Source organism: Ambystoma mexicanum, chromosome 1p, assembly GCF_040938575.1.
Source record: "Ambystoma mexicanum isolate Mex_15411 chromosome 1p, UKY_AmexF1_1, whole genome shotgun sequence".
Taxonomy (NCBI): Eukaryota; Metazoa; Chordata; class Amphibia; order Caudata; family Ambystomatidae; genus Ambystoma; species Ambystoma mexicanum.
The window spans coordinates 1,358,859,423-1,358,884,509 of record NC_090921.1 but is presented as its reverse complement, the minus strand read 5'-3'; the positions used below and the strand labels follow the sequence as shown (position 1 = coordinate 1,358,884,509).

General features: G+C 44.1%; 1 protein-coding gene across 2 annotated transcripts in view; it reads right to left on the bottom strand.

The window, feature by feature from the left end:
* The window catches only part of ZNF423 (zinc finger protein 423), a 757,398-nt gene that overhangs the window by 248,372 nt on the left and 483,939 nt on the right, over positions 1-25,087 (bottom strand). The gene's annotated exons all lie outside the window — the stretch shown is intronic.

Below are 25,087 nucleotides of genomic sequence, written 5' to 3'. Positions count from 1 at the left end.
GGTTATTGCCAGCTCTTTCCCTGTTCTACTCTCCAAACTTTTCCAAGAAACACCAGCTAAACACTGGGAAGAGAAAACGACCACTAGGAAGACACATCCTTATTTTGTTGAGACAAACATATCAGCCTCATTTTGTTAATACAGACAGATTGCCTTAGCTTTGTACTGGGACGAGGCGGAAGACAGCACGAGTAAGGCAGAACTACTGTTCTAATGGTGAGCGGTCTAGTTTTTCCTGCCCTCATCATGGGAGTGGGAACTTTAAAATCCGACATCCTTTTATGAATGGAGTCAGCTGTGCAGGTAGAGACAGCAGCTGGGAAAGCAACTCCAGCTGTAGTGTGGCAAAGAGCGCTCAAGACCTGTGTACAGATGCAGAGTTTATGCAGCAGGAAGCCAAGCTAAGGAATGCATAGAGGCCGGTAGCAGGACACGGGCATGGCCGAGCAAATCAGTTGCAAGAATACTGACCTGCAGGTGGAGCACCGCTGGGGAGCCACGTCATAAAGAGCCGCTGTAGAGGAAAGCGAGGTACTGCACAGGAAGGCAAGAACCTGTGGCGGCAGAGACCTTGCTGTGCCATAAACTCGACCGCTGAGCGTGACAAACACTGGGCTTGCAGGCGAATATGTGATAAGCATTATTTTAAATACTGAGGAAATGAAAACCTTTACAAGTACTTTTATGAGATATTTTGAATAACGAACAAAATGAAAGTCATTATAAATACTTTGGAATGCTGAACACAGTAAAAGCAAGTTTTCAGCGCTCGTGGGTGGAGTGAAAGAAAGGTGGTGAAATTAGCTGATACCACGAACTGTAATTTCTGAACCACAAGTATTGGCAATGTCAGGAGAATACCCAGAAGGGTATGATATTAGAAACCAAGTATTGGCCAAAGTCAAAAGAGTTCAAAGAACTGCATGCTATGAGGAAACTTGCATTGGCAAGACCAGGAGAATACAAGAAGGTGCAATAAGTGCATGGTGGCCAACCAAGCCATGGTGCAGTGTCAGAAGAGTATGACACCAGTGTATGGAAGCAGTGGCATACGGTTAATGGAAAGCAGCCAAGAAAGGGGTATCGGTTGTGTGACCGGTAATGGATGGACCGTATAGTCCGACAACTGCACCTAGACCAAGTGCCCCCCCTGCATGGAGAAGCCAATGAAAGTATCCATAAAGAAGCTTGGGTTTTGCAACAACCTCTTACGTGATTTTGAAGTCAAGATATTGAACTGCCTATCAATGTTCCCTCTAAGCTGTGCGCATGTGCGCTTGCCCTGCTTCCTTCTGGGTGCCGCTCAGAAGAATTTTAGCAGCGCACACAGAAATTTCCCACCTATTCATAAAGATTGAATAAGGCACAAGTCACAACAGGTACCTAATATTTGCTTTCTCACAAAATAAAGCTAAATTGGACTAACTAGTCTTGATATTCTGGTCTAGCCTATTTTCATGTACCTACTATGCAAGCTTGACCACATAAACCTAAAAATCCTAAAAACAGAATACACCCACAAGAGGTTCAAAACTAAAATGAAAAGGTGGTGCCACAAACAGAAGACATTGCTAAGATATGCCTGCACCCATTAACCAAATAAGATACCCTCCCCACCCATGACTCTTATGCTTGACTCTACCACACTTAAACCTTAGGACTCTAACTTTTGCTGCAGGTCACATTTAGATATTACTAGAGAACAGTCACTGTGCCTGCCATGACTCTTTAAACATTTACCAGACTTGTACTTACATCCACTTGTTTTCTGTTTGTTATAATTGGAATGACGTTCAAGCAGAATAATTTCTGTTACTCATGGTGCCTTAGCAAAAGTGTCACCTAGACACGGTCAGCTCAAATATCGCATACAGACTGTAAGTAAGCTAACATTACCCTATAAGTGGAGAACAACATTCCAACATCATTTACTTGGCCTGCAAGGAATAATAGGTATGGGCTATGCCTGCCATGTGTTGTATATAGTATTAGGGAAAAGGTTAGTCAAATAACTAGCATGCTTTTCACACAATATGCATCCTTTCCATGTTTTCAGAGTTACATGGGTCATAGACCTTAACATATTATGTGGTAATTTGCTGCTTAACAAAAACAGTATTACTGAGCACTTATCCTACCCAACAATGTAAAGGTGTGTTATGTTGCAAACAATCTTGTGTTCACTTCATAGTAACTGTGCACATGCAGATTCATAACATGTTCTTAAACTGCACATAATATCATGGTGAGGCTTTAAATATGTTTTACTTTCAAAGTATAGTTGATTTGCAAATACTCAAGTTAGTGCTTTGCTACTACAATCCCTCACTTTTTACAGTTGAGTACTGGAGGACAGCACAGGCTCTGGGGAGGGTTATGGGTGGAAGGGCACAGAGAATACTCCTTCAAGGTGAATAACAAATCAGTAACTTTCAAAAATCAAATCAGATGTTTTGGCAGTACAGTACAGTGAAGGAAATGAGTTGTTTGTTTGCTAAAGGATAATAAACTCTAATAACAGTCTAGGAAACTGCACCTTCTGTTTCATTCTGTTCTCAGCTGCTGAGGGCTTTTCAATATAATCATGTGTTTGTGTTTATTGCTTCTAGCATCCCCTTGCATCTTCTTTAAATTATATCCATGGATTTCAGAAGAGGCGTCCATAGTCAAAGAAAAAGGCACTCAATCCATTGTGCCCCTGAGCATTGCTGCTATTGACTTAAAAGGCAAATACATGTGATACTCTTCAATGGGGCTCCTGAAGAAACCTCTGTAAGGCTCTTTTTGCATTTAATCTTGGCTGTGGCGAGGAAGGGTGAGCAAAACTATAAGTTGCATTATGTGCCCTGTGATTTCACCTCGTATTGCAGGGTTAAAAGCAGGGCTCTCATAGGCATTTTACTCCCTACTTGGAATCGAATAATTTTTGAGGGAGTAAGAAAATAATTAGCTGTAGCAGTTGGGATATTTCATGCTTATTAAAATGTTCTTTCCCCTTAAAATTCCTCTTGAAATAGGGCAGTAATATTATTAGATCTCCTGTCACTGCTCTGCTGGTCACTGATTCAAATAAATATCAGTGGAACCTTGTGGATAGAAGCAGGAGGAAGGCTCCTATGTGTTCTTGGTTTCCCATTTTTGTTGGGCACATTTTCCTGTTTTTAGAGAGTAAAAATGGCTGTGTATATGCCTTTTAGCCGTAAGGCTTGTTTTGAGTAAATGTTGTTACAACTTGCAGTACAACATAATGTGGATAGTAAGCAGAGACCAAGGAATTCTGGTCATATTCTGTGGTGCAGTTATTCTGATGCAATTATCGTCCTTATACAACTTGAGGCATGTTCCCCTGGCCCTTCAATTACTTACTTAAAGTGGCAGATGAACTATTGTATGTATTCGTACAAAGTCCTTTTAGTTGCCATTTTTCCTTTTGCAACAGTTAGATCCTATCTGAATTCTTTGACAAACCACATCCGTGATAAGCGATATTTATCTTTGTAAAAAACTAGTGTTTTATTTCAATGGCATTGAACACTTTCTGCCTTGTCTCTGGGCGTTGTCAATAAATGAATAGCCAAAACTAAACCTATTGTTTATCCTGAGGCTACAAAGCTTTTTCTGTGCATACACATTTTCTTCTCTGCACTGGAATACATTTGGTAGGTACTGTGGCATATCTTGAAGTCTTGGACTGGTTGATAGGCATTCCTTATAATCATATATAAAATATTTATTTTACTAGCCTATATATGTTTGGAAAACATGTTGTAAGATGCACCTTTTACAATGATTTGTAAAGAATTGAAGTGGTTAGGAAGGGGACATACCCTTCCAAACTCTTCAGAGAGGGTAGCTCGCTAAGTATGAATGCTTACAAAGTGGCTTACGTCGTTATTAAGTTGTGCACATGGAAAATAAAGTGCGCACAAAAGCTAACCATTCCTGCACTTAGGGAAAAATAATTAGAGGGAACATTGCTGCCTATGTGTAATAGTGAAAAGAAAAAGAGTCGAGAAGAGTCCCAACGAACTGTATTGTTTTTTGACGAAGCTGGAAGATTTGAACTCTTGGGGAAGGGAACCCCTATATCTTGTTAACTGTTTTGAACTTGGAGAACGGGAAGCGGATTACAAGCCGAGAGCTGGAAGAAGCTCTGAACTTTGTTTTGAACACTACTCATTTTGATGCTGACATCCCTACACATTGTATACATTTGTTTGTTTGTTTAGTTGTGAGGGCAAGTATAGGTTTTGGACACAGACATTTTATTTGGACTTCATGACAAACTATCCTTAGTTTTCTTTAGGTAGGCAAATCCCACCTTAGCAAAGGCAAGTTAGGCCTTGCTTCATCATGCTTTTTAAGTTAGCTTTTGTGAACCAAACTTGAAACAGTTGTCTGTGTCTACTTCATGATGCCTTCACAGACTAAAGCCCTAAAATAACGCAAGCTCTCAGGCAGAGAGTAGAGGTGGGTAGAGTAGGGGATGAAGACAGCAGACAAAAAAACTGAAGAATCTTTGGAGTTGGTTGGGAGGGAAACCAGGAGGAGGAGCAGAGCCCAGGAGGCTGGAGGAGAGGTCCAGAATACTATGCCTCACTGGAACCTAGGTACTCGAGGAGAGACCAAGGAGACTAATTAAAAGAGCCAAGAGAACTTGGTCGGATGGAAAGGGAGTGGTGTCCTTAGGTAGTACAATGACCTGGGAAAGGATGGCGCTAAGAGGGGTGAAGAATGTGCAAGAAATAGTTGTTCATCAGTGAGTCAGAGAAGATCATTGAGTTCAGTCGTGGCACCCAGCGGGGAGCAGAATGTGCATGAAATAGTTGTGAAATGGAGAGCATCATTGAAGAGAAGTGTGATGCCCTGAGGGAGGGCAAAAAGAAGCGAGTGAGAAGTCAAGTGGTGGACACAAGGGTGAAGAAGGTGGAAGAGATAGGAAACGCCTGGAGAACATTGAATGCAAAGAAGCTGCCAAAAGGGGGGAGCTGGCAGAGAGGGGAGGGGGTATGTGGAGATTTAAGTCTTGGAAAAAGGAACATACCCAAGTGGTGAAAAAGTCAAGGAAGAAAAGTCAAGGAAAAGAGTCAGTGGAGAGGAGAATACAGTGATGAGCCGTTTACTCAGGGAGAAGAAATACGAGGAAAGGGATGAAGAGGTGGTAAAGGAGTTGATAAATAAAGAGGGGGAATGGTGAGCCGGAGGATGGTCAGGAGAAGAGTAGGAGGATTTGGTGCAGGCATTAAGACAAGAGGTGAAGGATTGGAAATCCAGGATAATGTTACAAGAGGAGCTGAGCCAGTTCTATTTGATAGAATATGAGGATTAGAGGAGTGGGGTACAAGCTGGGGAGCAGGAAGCAAGGTGGAAAGGAATCCTAGGAAGGGAGAGTTAAGAGTAGTCGGCCTCCCTCCTGTTTTACGATGATGTGTGGGTTTGCATGGAGGACTTTGGGACATACCACACCCGCTCCTCAATCCCTACACCCGAGATTCAGAAACTCTCATTGAGATAGGGCACCTCGAGGTGCCAGTTTTTCTGGAGGAAGAGAACAAGGGACCATATACTAGCAAGAACAAGACAAGAAAGAAAAAAACATGGGAGACATCCCCACTGGGTCAGGGCAATTCCCAAATCCCAGGAGATGGCAAGCCCCAAATACTGGACACCAGAGACCTTTTTTTAAGCCCTATTTTAACTACAAATATTTGGCCCAGGATGGGAACCTGGCAAGCCTTCTTCGAAATGTTAGTTGCCTCGCAAATTTGAGTTAGAAATCATCTGACTTACTGTGATACATTTTAGTTACATTTTATGCCATCCCTAGGTTATGCTGCCCCCACACTGTCAGAGTTTCCACTGTGATCTTATGTTCTCTGCATGTGTCCGGTCAATGATTGCCGTCACCCTATGTGACAACTCTTCCACACGCTTTATGTGTTCTTTGATTTCATCTTTCGTGTCTTTGATTAAGGTCTGGGTGGGAGGGGGAGTGTGGACGCCGCTTGCATAACCGTGCGCATGCACTGTCCTACGGTGGATGGAGGCACTGTGTTCATCCAGGAGACAGAGCCCCGCGGAAGAGCGTGTGCAGAAGGGACGTCTGCATAGATCCCAACAGTTAATGAAATGATCAATTATCTCCTTTTTTCCCTTGCTTAATAATGTCACAGACATAAGTTAAAACAGCTCAGCTGACAGCACATGGAGCACCAAAGGTTAGTGGGAAGTGTCGCACCTGACACGCGCGTTAACAGATGTCGGAGGGCTTCGAATCGATTGTGATGCGCGCTAATGATCGCTTTAAAAAGAATGATCGCACTCCGCTCAGAGCAGAATTACAGAAAAGGTGTTTTATGAACTGCGCCGACACCGGAATAAATGGGCCAGCACCGGGAAAAATGTTTAAACAAGTGCAATCGCAACTGTATATGAAAGGAGGTAGCAGGGCGCTCGAAGGCATCTTATCAGCACTAGACAACCTGTTTAAAGCTGTGATCGGTAAGAATATTTAAAACAGCATACAAGGAATGGTGCCATTGCTGTTATGAAAGAGTCAGTGAAAATCAAATAATATACCCAAAGCTGTAAATGGAAAATGTAAATAATAAAAGAAAAAAAGAAAGGTGCGAGCAACATGATAGTTTATTTTCCATGAAGTTAAAACAGATCAAGAGAATAAAAGACAGCACGCACATGAAAGGAGTACAATCTTAACTGTGACAATAAAGACAATAGAAAAGCCATGTAGATTTAGATCATAAGACTTCAGCCAGGGTTTTCTCTCGCATGCGTGTCAATGCAATAGTGTAAAATAGAAAATGTTCATTTAAACCAATTCAACACTTAGATTCATGCCACAGCCCAACAATTTCAAAAGCAGCCGGAATGAACTGGCATGGGGTCAAAACATGAAAAAAACAGGTAAAAGAATGCAAGCAGACGAAAAGGGCAATCTCTGATAGTTGGTCCCATAATATGGGCAACATGGCATGACAGGGTGGGAATGCCCGACTGATAACAAGGCGCCTCATTTTGCAATGGGTGTGGGGAGAGAGAGGAAGGAGCAAAAGTGAGGCCTAATGCCTTTACTCTCCCATTTCCTGCTCCAGCCCATTTTCAGGCTGACACATGAGAGGAGGGGAACATCTCCGCCCTGCTCGCCTCCTCCATCTATCTGGGGCGAGCACTTTGTTTTACGCCTCGTAAAACAAATGTATTCCCGTGGAATCCGCCTCCATTTTGCATCTTGTCAAAATCAGGTGGATTCCAAAGGAATGCATTAATAAACGATGCAAGTAAAACCTACTCTTTACAGGGGCGTTTACATATTCCCAAGACACAGGAAAATGAAAGAGTAAAAGCGAGTTAGCCTTTCTTTTATACTTCATTTCTCCCACTCGGCCTTATGAAGGTTTGAATTTGTCTGCTGGGGACACAACAGCACGTATGCGCTAACCTTGGTGGTCTCTTGCATGACATTTATGATTTTTGAAAATTGCGGCAAACAGAGATGCCCAGTAGCAGGGGTGCTGCTAGGTCTGGAGAAGATCCGTGGCTAGGCTAATGGAGGGCGGCCGGGACTAGGGGCTAGTCGTCGCCCCTGAGATTCTAGCGGCTACAACCAAAAGACCTGGGGCTTTCTCCCTCTAAGCCCCCCCTAGCAACGCCTCTGCCCCGTAGAACCATTTACCATATTTTACAAATTCTGCAGTAAAATGTCAACTCGTTTGTGTTTAAAATAGATGCGTCCTTTAAAATACTATACCTAAATATTTGCAGCACTTTATGTTTAACTTGCTAAACTGCCATTGCCAATATACATATGAAAAGGCTTGTCGGTTAGAGATACTCCTGCCTGGCAAGGAACAACTGGATCTCTCTGCATGGCAAAAACACACACGCACAAACACACACGCCCTGCCAACCAGCACACCCTCTTTCGGCTAACACCACTGGCAGCCCTCGATGTAGATTTTCTATATCTATCGCAATGCAGTTTAAATCAAAGGCCTTTACCCCCAATGGAAATCTTAGCCATGAGTGATGTGCCCCGATTTGATCGGTTAATATGTAAAGTGCTCCATTTAGTTGAAGCTGTTTCATGATACTGGCATTTCAAGATGGATTGAATTTACCCGCTAACCAATACATTACAGTATCGCAACCCAGGCAATCTGGATTAAAGTCTCTCTCTAACAGAAAGCAGACATTTCAAAAACAACCGTTTACATTTTAAAATGGCCAGCGCCAGACAGTCATGTCAACCTGCAAGATTGATGCTGAAAATCTGATCCCCAAGTGCCACAAAGTATATTTGAACTCAGTTATGCATGCTTATTATGACATGCTTATGCAGTAGAATAGACCTCTCTAATGTCCCTGTGGTTTATCACAAATATTAAATTAGCCATGGCTAAGTGGGTTAAGGACCAAGAAGACACCCCCCCTATTTTCATTGCAATGGATCAACACTGACGTGGCTTCTACAAAAGACAATCCTTACTTTGTTTCCCGCAAGTGAGAACTAAAGCTTGATCTTGGACTCAGAAAGCTTGGAGTCTTTAGACAGTTGGTTGACTGTGTTAGAAGCTGCAGACAGGTAGTCAGGCTTGCAACACTGCCATCCTCCACAACATTTCACGTGTCATTGAAAACGGACACAATCACAGCCGCTGCCCCATGTGACTGCCCAGAGCCAGCTTAATAAAAAGGATTACATTGCCAAGCTAGTGCCACTTCTGTAAATATCAGTTCTATCCTGTACTCTGGACTGTGATATGAATTCAGCCTCATCTATAACCTAGATGGTGACCGCTCCTGGACTTTTACTTGTTTTGGACCTATTGACATTACCCTGGCTACTGTCAAGCTTAAATCAGCCTCACCACTTGATCCAATCTCTCTTTCTGTTATGTAATCATGTATATCTGATATTGGCCCTCTCCTTACTGAGGCAGTGAATCATTTGTTGGCCACAGGCTTTATCCCTTCTCTTATAAAGTATGCCCTGGTCATTCCTCTTCTGAAAAAGCCCCCTCTGGACGCCCTTCTTCCAGTTAACTATCGCCCTATTTCCCTTCTCCCTTTCTTGATGAAAATCCTCAAATCTTTAGTCACCCCACTGCTTTCCTCTCTTTGAGAGGGAATTCTTTTATTGACCCCCCTCCAATCCGGGTTTTGACCTAGTCGGCGAACTAAGACAGTTCTGCTCTCAGTCATTGACAACCTTGCCATTATTTCTGACCAAAGCAGTATCGGATCACTGATCTTACTCGATCTGTCAGCGGCATTCAATACCATGGCGCATACTATTCTGCCTAAAAGCCTGGTAGCAGCTGATATTTCCGGTACTGTTTTGACCTGGTTCCATTCTTTTCTTATTTACCACTCCCAGTCTGTGTCCCTACCCCCTTTCAGGTCTTTTTCGGTCCCCATTACCTGCAGAGTTCCCCAGGGCTCAGCTTTGTCGCCGATCCTCTTCAACGTCTGTGTGCAGCCACTGACCAAACTCATCCAGTCATTTGGGCTCCATTGTTACATCCATGCGGATGATATCCACAAAGTGGTGCCCCTCGATCATGCTTCTCCCGAGGCCTCTGCCAATCTTAGGAATTGTCTAACTGCTGTTGGTGACTGGATGAGTCTGAACTGGCTTACATTGAATGGCAACAAAACAGAGTTTCTAATTTTGGGTGCCACTCCTATGACCTCGGTATGGATGCCAGAGTATTGGCCCTCTTCTCTTGGTCCATTCCGTAAACCTGTGGCCATTATTAAGGACCTTAGTGTTAAGATCTCGACAACCCTTTCCATGGCCGTGCAAATTAGCTCTGGCTGTGAAGGGGGTCACGTTAAGCTTAGAATCTTATGGAAGTTTCTTCCTTTTCTCCCGCAAGACATGTGTGCTCCAGTTGTGGCTTTCTCCATTTTTGGAACCCTAGATTATGGTTACATTCTCTTCTTGCCCCAGCCTCTATACTCAACTGTCTTCAGATATTACAGAACACTGCTTCCAGAGTGGTGGCTGGTGTTTCTATTCGGGACCACATCTCTCCCACTCTCCGTCACCTTCACTGGCTCCCTGTCAATTGTCATATTCAGTTAAAGTCCCTCTGTATTGTCCACCAGGCTTTTTATGGACACAGGGCTGAGTTTTTGCAGGAGAAGCTCTGTCGTTACACCCCAGTTGGAGCCATTCGATTCGCCTCCGATTTCTCGATTCAGGTTCCCAGGTTTCATTGGGGGAGGATCCGTGGCCGTGCCTTTTCAGTGGCTGCTGTGATTTTATGGAATGAGCTTCTGTGTTCTCTTCTTGGTATTGCCAACCATCTGCTTTTTCAGCACTGTCTGAAAACTCTCTGAGCCTTCTTTATCTGTCCTTTCCACTTTCTTCCTTTCCTCTCCTTCAGTGCCATAATGCCTTTTTGGTGATGGTGCACTTTACAAATGAAGTAATATAAGCTGAAAGGGGGGCCAACCCAAAGTGCCCAAAAGAGTGAAGATCACATTCTCTCACATAATTATTCCTTCTAGTGAAGCTTATAATTCCTTCAATTAGAATTCCTAATTAGGCATCTGACAGGCAGTAGCTTTTCTGACTGCATCCTAGCTTAAGGACCTCACAAAATGATTTGCTAAATGCTTATCAGAAATCATCCGCTAGACACCACGAAATAAGCTAAACATGAACCCAACACATACAACAACAAAAAAAGAATGCTGGCGGGAACACTCATGGGAAGGGTTAGTCTGTAAACATCTATGCATCAGTTTCGTATGAATTGCCATGTTTTGTCTTAGTCTCCTGTACCAGCTGTAGTCAAAACAAATATTGTCATTCTCATAACAGCTACACCAAATCCTTTCTTTACCACATAGGCTTTACCCCTATGGGATCCATAGGCTGCAGAAGGCGGCTGCATATTGCAATAGCATGGTGGATAAGGGACTTATGTGCATGTTGCTTAATAACTGGCTAACAAATCATATGTATTAAACAGATAATATCTATGAAAGGTCTTGATTGAAAAAGGGACAGATATATGCATTTTGTAAAGAGTTCCACATTGGCGAAATCAACATGAGGTATGCAATGATATACGATTCAAAGAAACCGCACTAATTTTCTCTCCACCAGGTGTATACACCAAGTTTATAAAACACTGTACAATTCAGTTACTTAGACCTATTTATTCCTAAGTTTACCAGTGTTATTTGGTTCTTGCAACTAGATGTGGCGTTGTTCATACATGTCCAGCACCCCCTTCACCATAAGCATTTCTGAAAATATTGCAGACTACATCTCTACTCGGTTGCAATTTTGATATTATAGAAAACACATCCACATCAAAGGCGTTTTTGATTATCATCATCATTCATCTTTATTTTGGCATAAATACCATAAAAGTACAAAGATATGAAAAAAGGAAATACCAGTTAAATACATAGTGATGAATTTCAGAAGCTGTGCAAGAATGCTAAAGTATTATGATCACAAGGCAATGATCCCAGAATTGGGATCCAGCCTCAGATAATATTTTGGCCCCAAAGTTTACCAGCTCAATTCCAAATGAACATGTAAGAAAACAATGGGTAGTCCATATTGTCTGACAAATTTACTTTCATGGTTTTTAGTTCAAGTTTCTGTTATCCACTCACGATTACTTGGCAAATGTGCAGAATGCTCACTTGGAGCATAGTTTGATTGAACTATTAAATGGTCACCGAGTATTACGTATTGTAGTGACAGTAAAGACAAATACCGCACTGGGAATTCTTGACTGGAATATCTCCATCACTTCTTGAAGAATTTGGTCATTCCGTTTATCATCTATAAAGGTGTTTGTAAACCTCTAGTGTCTTCAAAAGGGGTTGTCTTTACAGAGTTTAGAGTTCTCTTTCTATTTTCTAATCCATAAAGGTTGAACTTTTTCTTAAAGCGACCCAAGATAGGGGTCTCTGGGAAGAAACAGTCATCTGTGAGAAATAAGGCCCATCCTGCAGGCACTGAACCCAAACTAAGGCACGGTTCCAGGATAATAATCCCACATATGTCCTAGGCAGACAATGAAGCACCTCTCGTGTGGAATTACAGAAAGTGCAAGTATAAAAAATGCCCAGTAGTTATAAATAGAAAGAAACTTTCTTGTGCGAGTAATCACAATCAGAAAACTCCTCTTGGGCGGTTTCAGCTTGTGCGAGAGCCAACTAGGGCAAGGCCACAGTACACATGGCTTCGGTGTGGCTGGTCCTCTACGCACATGCACAATTCATGAATCCAAGATGCCAGCGAGCGAATTCAATTGCTTCACTCACAAAGTCATGCAGTTGGGAGGGTGGCCTGTGGACATACGGGCAAGGCTGCGATTTAGTAAAACACAACAACCAGATTTGAAAACCTGGCACCCCTGAGCCTTATTAGGAAAGGGAAGTGAATGGGGTGGGTTTAAGCTCACAAGGCCTTGGGACTAGACAAAAAGCGTGGTTATTTGGATGCAGTGGCGGTGCAGTGGAGGCTGGAGAAAGAAGACTTGACTCTCAGAATGGAGAGCGAGAATAAAGATCCATAAAGTGGAAGAGATCAAATATATTGATAAAGACACAGATATATTTCAAAGAAATAATAAAAAAACCATGGGAACTAAATGAAGATTAGAAACAGAAAAATATCATTGTGTGGGTTACTCCATTAGACTCCATTGATGTGGTCTTTTTGAGTGTGAACCCTGCCTCAGATGTTTTGGAATTGCAGTAGACACAGGTTGAATGATCAAATCACTGGTTCACCCACTTAAGCTGGTACCAGCAGTTGGCTAAAATTAATGTTGAATTAGGTGGTATTAGACAGGTTTGATTGTAATAGGTATTGCACAAATTATTATTGCACAAAAATAATTAAAACATAATACTCTGCTGATGGGTATTTGGTACACAGCATTATCAAGATGCTATGATTTTGAAGAAAATATTTATAAAAGTCTACTTGTGAATCTAAAATTCTCAAATGATGGCAATCTGTGACAAGCTACCTGAAATCATCTCATTTAGAGAGCAAACATTGCTTGTGTTATCTACACTCTTAAGGGATACAACTAAAGAAAGGCAACAGTTCTAAGGTATCAACGGTTCATTTTCACCTATTACTCGTGCTGCTTATGTAATAACACAAACACATGCTTCTAATGTTTGATTTTTCTGCTTTTTACTACTTTTTTGTAGAGCACATGGTACAATTTAGACTTTTCTTTTCCTCCCATTTCTCTATTCACTAAAAAAGAATGTCCTAAGAAATAGGACAGTTGCTTTCAACTCAGACATTTTCTACTGTGGTAATTAGGGTGTTTCCAATGCTACCCACATGTTTTCAGGGCTTATCAAACTAATGCCACAGAAAGGTACTGCTGGACAGATATGTGGCTACTTGGAAATAGATTTATGCTGTTCTGTATAGAAATACCCATTTTATTTTATTTATGCATTTATAAAGCACTGAAGACTAGGTCCGTAGGCATGAGGGCGCAAGCAGAACAAACAGAAAACTAAAGCCGAGGACTAGTCATCAGAGGGGGACAGGCTGCGCAGAGTAGATCAGTAGAACAGAGCTATCTTTAGAACCTGTTTAAAGCTGGCAAAAGAATAGCAGGGCCTCAGATTGGGCGGAAGGGCATCCCAGCATTTTGGTGCAGCGTAAGGGAAGAACTATTAAGAAAACATGGTCAGCTTGGCTCGGATTACATGCCAAAGGAAGCAAGGCGTTATTAGATCTCAACACCCTCTGTGCAGGTTGCCAGGAAAGTCTGCTAGATAAATACACAGGACTAAAGGTGATTCTACCGGCAACAGGTAGCCAATGCAGTGCTTTCCTGGCCTCAGAAATATGATCCATCCTACGTAGGCCCTCCACAGCCCGCATCGCATTATTTTGCACTCTGTTGGGACAAACTCCCAGGTAGACTGGAGGGCCACTAGGGGTTTGCGGACTCTTGGAAGGCCCAACACCTTCCCTTAAAAGGAACGTAGACGCAGTCAAATAGCAAGTTGAAACTGCAGTTTATTACAGCAAAACCATCAGTACAAGGATGGAAGGAATCCGTGGACCACTCAACGTCTCCTGGCTCGCAGTCCAGTGTTGTCCTAAAGTTGTGTCATAGTGATGTCACAACCTGGGCCCCTCTCCAGAAAACCCATTGCGCTACTGGATTGGGTATTGTGTAACAATCCACCTCTAGTGGACACTATACATGTTAATCTACTGGCTCTCGCATGTCAGGTGGCTGGCCTGGTCCATCCCCAAATTGCGCTCTCTAACAATGTTGCAGTATGAGGGTCTTACCATTGGTTCATGCCCATTGCTCCCCACCCTAGGATACTGAACTGTGATTGGCTAGAACTGACCTCCGCAGGACTGGAATCCACAAAGGTTCTCAACTCAGTGTACTTTCTCAAGGTAATAAGAACAACTGTGTGTGTGCATTGTAACTTGTGTGTGCAACCTTAGACCATGAGAGTGCTCGTTTATCTCGTGCAACACTTGTCTCACATTGTAGCATCTTTGTTGCTAGCTTCTGTCTGGTGGCCTGAGATGAACACTCTCTCCCAGCGCTGGTTTCTGTCCATTGTCTGAGTCTGCCGGGTCACGTGTTCGAAGACATTGATTTGGAGTTCTGCAACTCTGAATTCTGAAGAATATGGTTGTGTCAGGTCCTATAGGTGCACCTGCAGTTCCATAAGGTTATTTGCATATAAGCATCTGCACGCTTTACTCAGGATCTCTTGCTTCTTGCGGTTTCTGCATTGCTGCATTCAGCTATTGATAAAATAAAAACAATGACAGTATGTATATTTATCTGCCCTCTATCTATAGAACTGTATACTCATGTTCTTCAAGTATTCGGGTGTGTGTTTGTACACGGATGGCATGTGTGCTTCATGTCTAATGATGCTAAGTCGTGGTGTCTCTAACGATGTCAGTGCGTGGCTTCTTGGTGCTTTAGTCAATACTGTCAATTGAGGTCTCTTTGGTTGCAACCTGGGGTCCCTAATCTACTCTGGGGAAGACTTGTACTGCACCTGGCCTGTGGGGCTGGCTGAGACGGTACCTTTCGACAAATTTATCGATCATTGGAGCAGTAGGAATTGGTCCGAAATAGTATGGGCGTGCACGGTATCACCTGGCCTTCTTCCGTGCCATGTACCTTATAGGAGGGGGAGGAGGGGGCGAATTTCCCCATCCCTCTTCAACTATCTGTAATTGGGCAATTTCTCCTTTGCTAATACCTTCCAACAAACTGGAGCAATAGTCCAGTATGGCGCCAATTCTAGGCCTAGAAATGGTGGCACAGTTATTGTGGTTCGAAAAAGATCTTAACTGAGCTAACAGTTTAAGGTAATAGGAGGCGGATGAACCAGTGCTGACAGAGTAAAGTAGGCTCTATTCAGTGAATCATGTTTAACTGCTTGCTTGTCGTCTATTATGTGGACAATGAAACAATTGTTAAAGCAGGAAGCAGCATCTTTTTTCAAACAGTTCCATACTTTGATCAATCGACAGCGATTTTTACTAAAATAATTATCTGCATTGTCGGCTTTCATTCGAGGGAGGTACAGCGTGCACCATCATATGTTAAAGTAAACGATACAAGGATTGCACGACATAATCCCTGATGTTTTCAAATAAAGAGCCTAAACCCTTCGCAGATTGATCAATTTGTCAACATTTTGGAAGTGAATATCAATATATGTAATATTTTACTAGCTATGAAATCCAGGACACCATAAAACAGAAGTGCCGGTTGTGGCTAAAAGACGCAGAGCATATTGCACACAGCTCCTGGAACGCAACTTGAGGCAAGCTACTAAGCCAATGATTTGCTGCCTGCATACCATTTCTATATGTACTTTGCTGCCTTACCTCCACCCTGTGAAGCCAAGAAAATTGTTTTTACCATGCTCTGTAAATTTATAACTTCTGTAACCAAGTTGTAAGCCCTCTTGTCACATGCGCCCTGCTACCCCAGGGTCCGGTGCGCACAATAAACAAACAAACAAACTAAAAGCTAAATATTTTACTTACTGCCCATTTTAGAAAATTGCAAACGGCATTAAGGTCTAGTTAGCCCGGGTTCAGACAGTGATCCGAGGATTTCAACATTTACTTTATTATTGGTGTTCCTTGACACATCTTGGGTAAAAATTTCTTTCACGTGGTAGTACGACTAATATACGCTTATCAGATACAACTAGCAACTCCGGAGATTTGTGAGGATGCCAAAGGGCAGGGTCCGGGCAACCTAACTTTTGATGAGCATCTGGGATGGGAATGCTAATAAAAAAGAAAATAACGTCATAACAGAGAACATCAAGAGGGAAAAGGAATTGCTGCCTGCCTCCAAGTGTGAAAGAAATACTGCAAAGATGTTTGAAGCGGAAAATAGCTTCCCACTAACAATGCGTCTGAAATAGTGCACTTTGCCAGAGTAAGGCAGTGACACTGAAGGAGCACAAAATGACCCACAACTACAATAGCTCAGCAGGCAAACATGTGGAAGACAGCACTGCAAGAGTTTTTTTCAGAAGTAATGACAATCCAATGCAATGTCAAATGATGGTGGCAATGATTACTGAAAAGGGGATTGGGACAAAGAGGGAAGGATGGGTGAACTGCACCACTTTGTGAAACACGAAGAGACAGATCATAAACCGTGTTTTAATTCAGTAAATAAGGTTTAAAAACAGAAAGACTCACGCATGCAACACTGGAAACACTGAATTTGAGACTCAAACAACCGAAACGCTTGATGCTCCATTAAGGTTGGTGAAACAGCATTTTAACACTTCTCAAGCAATGGGGCTATTTACTTAAGAGATATGCAAACAACTTTTCACCAAAATGGCAAAAAACTCGAAAGCAACCATTTATTCTTGCAAGCGCATTGCTGGAGCTCACCTCGAAATAATTATGCAATCAACTGAAATCAGGTTAAAAAGGCAAAACCATTTCGGTATGGCCAACCAAGGCCTTGCATTTAGTAAATAAGAGGCCAGCGCCTCATAGCCTAGCACTGCTATCCTTTTGATCACCATGTTCTCACCAGCAGACCTACCATTGTGGGCCATCCTCCCAAACACACAGCTAGCTCATTGGTACACGTGTGCATGCACTCTCTAGTAACACTAACTTGCAGTCTTGCCTCACTTCGTCTTCTCTCTTTGTAACTCCTGGCAGTGGCCATCCCAGCCCCTAAACATCACTATCACAAACAATACGGCTTACAAACATGACTGATTGAAAAAGAAAGCACTGTAATATTACACAGCATAATAAACGAAATCCATGTATCAAATATGTTTTCCCCCCTGAATTACCTAGCTCACAAACCAGCCTGCTGACCTTCCGGTGAACCAGCCCTGTGCATACTCCAGAGCATTTACGTTTCCCTGTGCCATTCATGAGGTCAGCAATGATTTTATTCTTTGCATTATGTGACGTGTAGTTTTAGTTGTCCAATTTTAAAACAATAAAAAAAAGAGGGCTAAAGGTCCTGCAAAACAAAAACAAGAAATGTCGTGCCTACCAATTAATGGAATAGGGAAACACGAGAACTCGGATAGTCAGGGGACGTTTTGACCATTCATTACTATGCCGTGGGAAGAATCTCAAGGCACCATCTTAAAAAAAAGGTAATTTCAGAAGAAAGTGAAATGTTTATTTTTAAACTAAAACCTAATGTCATTTTAAGTCCAATTTGTAAAAGGTGTGAATTCCCGTTCCAAGTGGCAGTGATGCAGTTTCAACCAATTTATATGTGGTCCGCAACCTTCTTTAGGCTAGAGGCTAATGTTGGGAATGTGCATGGTTTTCAGCCTCCTTTGCAGTAGATTGTCTAGACTTTATGGCATCAAGGAAGCGCTCTGTCCATGGTTGGCGACTTCTAAAAAACCAATAAAAAATAAAATAAAAAGGGAAACAAGGGGTCTCAATCAAGTCCAGACAGTAGTTTATGCCTCGGTACTTGGTATTGAGTCGTCCCTTGCTTCATTAACAAAGCTAGTTTAAACAGGAGGATATTGTTCATAGAGTCTCAGGAGAGATATGCTTCTATTTCTATGAAACAATACGAGTGAGCTGACAATCTATACTAAATTAGGCCAGCCTAGTAGTGCCTAAGAACATGAAGCTACAAATGCCCTCTGTTTTCATCTGCGCTTTACTAAGAGTTCCTTTGCTTCCATGTGAGTAGTAAGACCCATGACCTGATCAAGTAAGAAAAACCAACAATGATCCATAAGGCGTACCTTGGAACAGGGCTGTAGATGGCTTCAAGGACAGACCAATGGGCAGGTGGTTTCGTGTGTATGTTTTAATAGCCTGCCAACTGAACTTTCAGTATAAATGCCCGATAACATGAGAAGCATATGCCCAGCATGAAGCGGTGCTACAGGAGGATTGTAGATGGAGAGGAATGATCAAGAAGGACACAGACTCATATTTGCCAGCAGAGGAGAAAATTAGAGCATTTTGAAGGCAGGCGAGGGAGCCTGGGGAATAACTTCTCTTCGGCAAAGTGTATGAACCAATTGGAGGAAAATGAGGGCACATTACACAACAGTCCCTCCAAAGACCAGTCCGATGATATGTCCTCAGAACCCTCACTACTGTCCACCACCTCATGTTTTACTCTATCTTCATGCTCCTCAACATCTCAGTAGCCTTTGACACTGCCGACCACCACTCTCCTCATGACCCTCTCTGGCCTAGGAATTCAAGACTCTCCTGGTTTGGCTCCTACATCTCGGATTGCTCTTACACTACCTCCTGGAGAGAAAAAAAACAAGCCCACTTTGTCCCAGAAGGTGTCCCACAGGGCTTCGTCCTTGGCCTTCTCCTATTTTTCCTATGCACAGCCTCTTGTAGAAAAGTCAACCTACTAGATCAGGTTTTCCCACCACTTGTTTGCCGTTGACACTCAAACATTCTCCTCCACTGATTTGACCCATGAACTCTCCTAAGAGTTTTGTTTACTGTCCCCTAGCCATCTGCCACTGGATGGCTTCTCACTGCCGTATGCTAATCCCATCCAAGACTACAATCACCCATCTCCCTGCCCTGAATGCCCCATCCCACATATCTTCTTCTATTTCCTTTTCCCACACCTGCTCTCTCCCTTGAGCAACATAACCACTCTGGGCTCTCCTTCAAAGCGATGTGAAGCTTCAACAATTTTCATACCCACTAGCATTGCTGCTCGAATTAACCTGCCGAACATCAAGGCAATTTGCCTTTTCCTGCCTTACCACTTCACTAAAACATTTACTGTAACTTTACCACTGCTCAAGCATGCTCCCAGTACTCTTATTTCTTGCCCCCTTTAAAATAACCCTTCACTTCACAACTTCCAAGATCTAGAAACTCCCCCATTCCTCTTCCCCACAGTCAGGCTGGCTGCTTCTCTATGCATAGTCAGCCCCTCTTCAAACGCCTACTCCTGGCATTTAAGTCTATTCATGGCTTAGCCCTGATCCCTTAACTGCAGACTTCAATCTTCTGCTACTTTTCCACTTGTACCCTCCGCTTTGCTACTCCACACAATCTCGCTCTCTGTATCTGTTATCCACTATTTTTGTTCTTTCTAAGTGACTTATGTTATCACGGGATCATTAACATGTTTGTCTGGTATGTAGTTATCCAATTATGTATATGCCCGAGGACGACCCAGAAGGGTTGAAACACGTGTTGGCGTTTTTCTGTTTTTTCAGTTTTATTAATTATCTCAGGACTTCGCACTTTGGAGTGTTTTCTCAAAATATGAAGATATAAATGCTGGTTATTTCAAGTGTATGACACTAAGTTGTTGATTTCATTTCTTTATACACCTTGTATAGTTTGCTCAGTTACCTTAGGGGATAAGGAGAAATTACCCCTTCATACCTTCACTGCTGCTGCATACCTCACAGTAATTTTCATGTTTTGTTTTATTACTTGATTTGATTATTAATAATTAGGTTTGCGCACATCCAGTAGAAGGATAATTTCTCATACATTTAACCCTATGGATGGTGTGCCTACGGTTTGAGACAAAGGGCTGTCTGTGGGAACATCCGTTACTATATTATGCAATGCAATGATTGATATTGTTTTCTACCCTGAGTCGATGAAAGTCTATGTCTGCTCGAATTCAACCTATAAAAGGAGTTGAGGGCGGAACGTGGATTGTATGAAAGCTAAATATGCGTTTTCGTGGGCTGAAAAGTTTTCCCGCTGGAGGTAAGGGCATTGTAGAGAGAACACAACGGGGGCAGTGGTGTCTAGCTGACAGCCACTATTGTCAACGCAACGTTGTTAATCATTCTTAAAATATTTTTCAGGTTTCCCCAGACAACAACTTTTAAATATCTTAATGTGATGTATACTGCCAACGTGTTTCATTTCTGAAGCTTCAGTACGCTTTGAGGGGAGGACATGGTTCCATCCAGCGGGCAATAAAGTTGGTGTGGGGTGGATAGAAGGGGCCAGGGGAGGATGCAAGACGATGGTGTGCGTTTTACTGGCCAACCTATTTTGCCTCTGAATGGCAGCAACCCCTCAGGTTTTAATATTAAGAGCTATTGCAACATGGTTTAACAGGGCTGTCGTTGTTTTAATGTCAGTGTAAGTGTTAAATGGTATTGTGTCGGGCGTGTTGCAACCGCTTGGTGTTGAATGACAGCGCTGTGGTGCTTTCTGGCGCTAGCGCACTTTGAAGGAAGCAGCTGTTTGAGTCGTGGCACTGCCGGTCGTTAACAGTGGTGTGGACATGGGCAGCTGGTATATGGATGGCGGACTTTATACATAACCAGCTGGAAAAAGGAGCTACAGAATTCAATGAATGAAAGTAACTAACCATAAGAGAATGCTGTAGGCATCCACCGTCATCCTAGATGGGTTTTGTTTTGTGGGGACCACAAGATTTAGTGGGCGCGGCAGCCATGTGTCATCAGTTCGGGTAACAAACCATGCAGCCTGCGGGACGAGCACCATGGTCAACGTGAGTTACTGCTGTTTGGAGTCTCTAACGATGGCCTGCCTCTCCACAGAGATGTGATGCGGGGCTAGAGATGTAAAATGAGTTGGAGCTCTGCCAAAACTACTATCCACTTTTTGGGTGGGGGTGGGATAATGATCGCCCCTAGTAGAACGGAGACCATGGACCATATAGGCCAAGAAGCTAGCTTACTGAAACTCACAGTACATCTTAATGGGGTGACATTGTGACAAAAAGGAAGGAACTGTATATATTGCAAAATGCTCTTCTTAGGAGTACCCAAAGTGATGGGTGTTTTTGTTTCTGAACAGATTTCCATAGTTCAGTTAAAATATAACAGGCTTAAGACCGAAAACCTTGGCAAGTGCCTTTTGACTCAAATCCCAGGTGTTTCTCCCCACTTATTTAATCGTTTATAGTGCAAACCTTGTTTGAGAACAGCGAAGCGTTTTACAGAGAGCGGAAACCAGAGTTGGGCATGCATAGCGTTTCTGAATAGTAGCACAGTACGGTTGGTGGAGGGACAGATGGTTATTTTGTTGTAGTCAGTTAATTCGCCCATCCCCATTGGTGTGGAGGAGGGACAATACCTGCTCCCATTCCCTAACCTGCCATTTTGGCTACAGCTCACGTTTTCAGACCTGTTCCTGACCGCTAAAGGTGCTTTATTGTTCTACTCAAAGCATATTTAAGATGTGTGTGTTGAGTGTTTTCAGTATGAGATTGATAAGCAGGGATGAAATCAGTGAGGTCAAGGAAAAAGATCAAAAAGCAAAAGGGAACGGGTGCAAGTTAGTCATAAGCTGCATGCCTGTCAAACAATGGCCACATGCCTGGATTCTTCCTTTGCGGCCAGCTCCAAGCTCCCTCTACGCACAGCTCCCTCTGCTCACCTCTGCTAGTTCTGCTATCCTCCCTAGGCCAGCCTCCTCACAATAGCCAAACGTAGTCCCAGCCCCTCTCTCCTGAAGAGCTTTTTGAAGGACTTTTGGTGCTCCTCTCAGTATCAACTGACAGCACAGCACAAAGGCACATCTCAGTGTTTCTCGTTGTCTGCTTTACACATCCAGTGAGCCACTGGGCCTGTGATGAGAGAGATGTGCCCCAGTGGCTTCTGCCACCAATCCTGCCTGGCCACTCTGTAACCTGACCCAGATCTGTATCACAGGCACACTGTAGATAGACGCATGGTGAGATAACTGATTTACATGAAGTTGCCCTCTGCCTTTGAAGAAAGCCATCTGTTTTCTCAAATAATATATATATATATATATATATATATATATATATACACACACACACACACGGATAGCTCAGGTGCAATGCACTTGCTTTGAGAACAAGAGGATGCAGTGCAACATGGGCTCAGTTCCTGTACCAGTGCTTAGAAGCTGGAGGAGGCTAGGAGTAAGCAAGACATAAAAGGACCAAAAGGAAGTCATACAATAGGCCTTTTCTAGGGGTGCTGTCATGGACCTGCTGCTGCTGCTGTTTACATTTAAAAAAATGTTTAAAAAAAACGCAATTACCTGCAACACACCCTTCTTCTCCATCTCCCATCTAACAAAACAAAACTGTGGGCTACTTACCAAAGAAGAAAAACATAAAGGTGATGGCTGGAAGGTTTAAACCAGGGGTGCACAACTGACTTTGACAGAGGGCCGAAAGCACCCTACATGATGGCTATAGTGGGCCGAAAAGTAAATGTGGGTGGGGCGGTAGGCGCGGTGGGGCGTGGCGTGGCAGGAGGCTTTTTCAACCCCTAATTTTTATTAAACACCATGCCCCAAGGCCCCCACCCCTCAAGCAAACACTATGCACCATGGCCCCCACTCCCTAACCAAACACTATGCCCCATGGCCCCCACCCCTCAAGCAAACACTATGCCCCAAGACACCCACCCCTCATGCAAACACTATGCCCCATGGCCCCCACTCCCCAACCAAACACTATGCCCCATGGCCCCCACCCCTCATGCAAACACTATGCCCCATGGCCCCCACCCCTCATGCAAACACTATGCCCCATGGCCCCCACCCCTCATGCAAACACTAGGCCCCAAGACACCCACCCCTCAAGCAAACACTAGGCCCCATGACACCCCCCAACCAAACACTATGCCCCATGGCCCCCACCCCTCATGCAAACACTAGGCCCCAAGACACCCACCCCTCATGCAAACACTATGCCCCATGGCCCCCACTCCCCAGCCAAACACTATGCCCCATGGCCCCCACCCCTCATGCAAACACTATGCCCCATGGCCCCCACCCTTCATGCAAACACTAGGCCCCAAGACACCCACCCCTCAAGCAAACACTAGGCCCCATGGCCCCCACCCCTCATGCAAACACTAGGCCCCAAGACACCCACACCTCATGCAAACACTATGCCCCATGACACCCACCCCTCATGCAAATACTATGCCCCATGACACCCATCCCTCAAGCAAACACTATGCCCCATGCCACCAAGCATGCACCATGCATACATACTCATACAGACCCCAACCCCCCAACCCCTGCATACAAACCCACAAGCATACACCATGCACCCCTACAGACCTGAACCTCCCACCCCCAACTCAGCACACAAACTCACAAGCATACACCATGCACCCATACAGACCCGGAAGCCCCCACCCCCAACTCAGCAAACAAACCCACAAGCATACACCATGCACCCATAAAGACCCGAAACTCCCACCCCCAACTCAGCACACAAACTCACAAGCATACCCCATGCATCCATACAGACCCGGAACCCCCCACCCCCAACTCAGCAAGCAAACCCACAAGCACATCTCAACATACACTGAACGTGCACACAACAACAGACATTCAGGCAGACCCGACCCCTCCAACTCCCCCCCCCCCCCAGCATCTCAACATACACTTCACTTGCACACAAACACATTCAGGCAGACCCGACACACACCCCACCCCCGCATCTCAACACACACTGCACTTGCACACCAACACATTCAAGCAGACGCCACAGCCCACCCCCGCATCTCAACATACAATGAACTTGCACACAAACACATTCAGGCAGACCCGACACACACCCCACCCCCACATCTCAACATACACTTCACTTGCACACAAACACATTCATGCAGACCCGACACCCCGTCCCCCTTCCACATCTCAACACACACTGCACTTGCACACAAACACATTCAGGCAGACCCGACCCCGACCCCCCCTACCTCCGCATCTCAACACACAATCCACTTGCACACAAACACATTCAGGCAGACCCGACACACCCCACCCCCGTATCTCAACATACACTGAACTTGCACACAAACACATTCAGGCAGACCCGACACACACACACCCTCCGCATCTCAACATACACTGCAGACATACAAATACAAAACACACCCATACACACCCGACAACCCCCCCCCCACCTCCGCATCTCAACATACATACAAAAACAAAAAACACAGTCAGGACGGACCCGAGACAGACACACACACAAACATACAGCCCCCCCCCCCACCATGTACTTACCCAGACGTGCTGGAACGCTGGCGAGGCTTCTGGCACTACGGCTGGCGTGGGCGTGACAAGGCTGAAATGCCTTCCAGCATCAAGCCTTACTGGCCACGCCAGCCGTAGTGCTGGCACTCCATTGGTGCAGCACACACGGACTACGCAGCTCGTAGGAGCTGCGTAGTTCGTGTGCACTGAACCAATGAGGGCCAGTGTTTTGTCCGGCCCGGAAGACAACAAAGACTTTCCTAATGGAGGGCGGCCGATGCTGCTTGCGGGCCGCCCTCCATTAGGAAAGTCTTTGTTGCTGGCGGGCCGGACAAACGGCATGGCGGGCCGCAACTGGCCCGCGGGCCGTATGTTGTGCACCCATGGTTTAAACAGCCCTGGGCAGCCCTTCAGATAATTATTTTTCTGGTTGGACTTGTGTTGGTCAGTTGATGTTTCCAGCCTGTGGCCCGAAACTTGGCAGGCATTGAATGTCTGCGCTTTGGGGTTAAGGCCTCTTAGAAATTCTCTGTTTACAGTTTAGCCCGAGTGATATACAATACTCCATGTGTT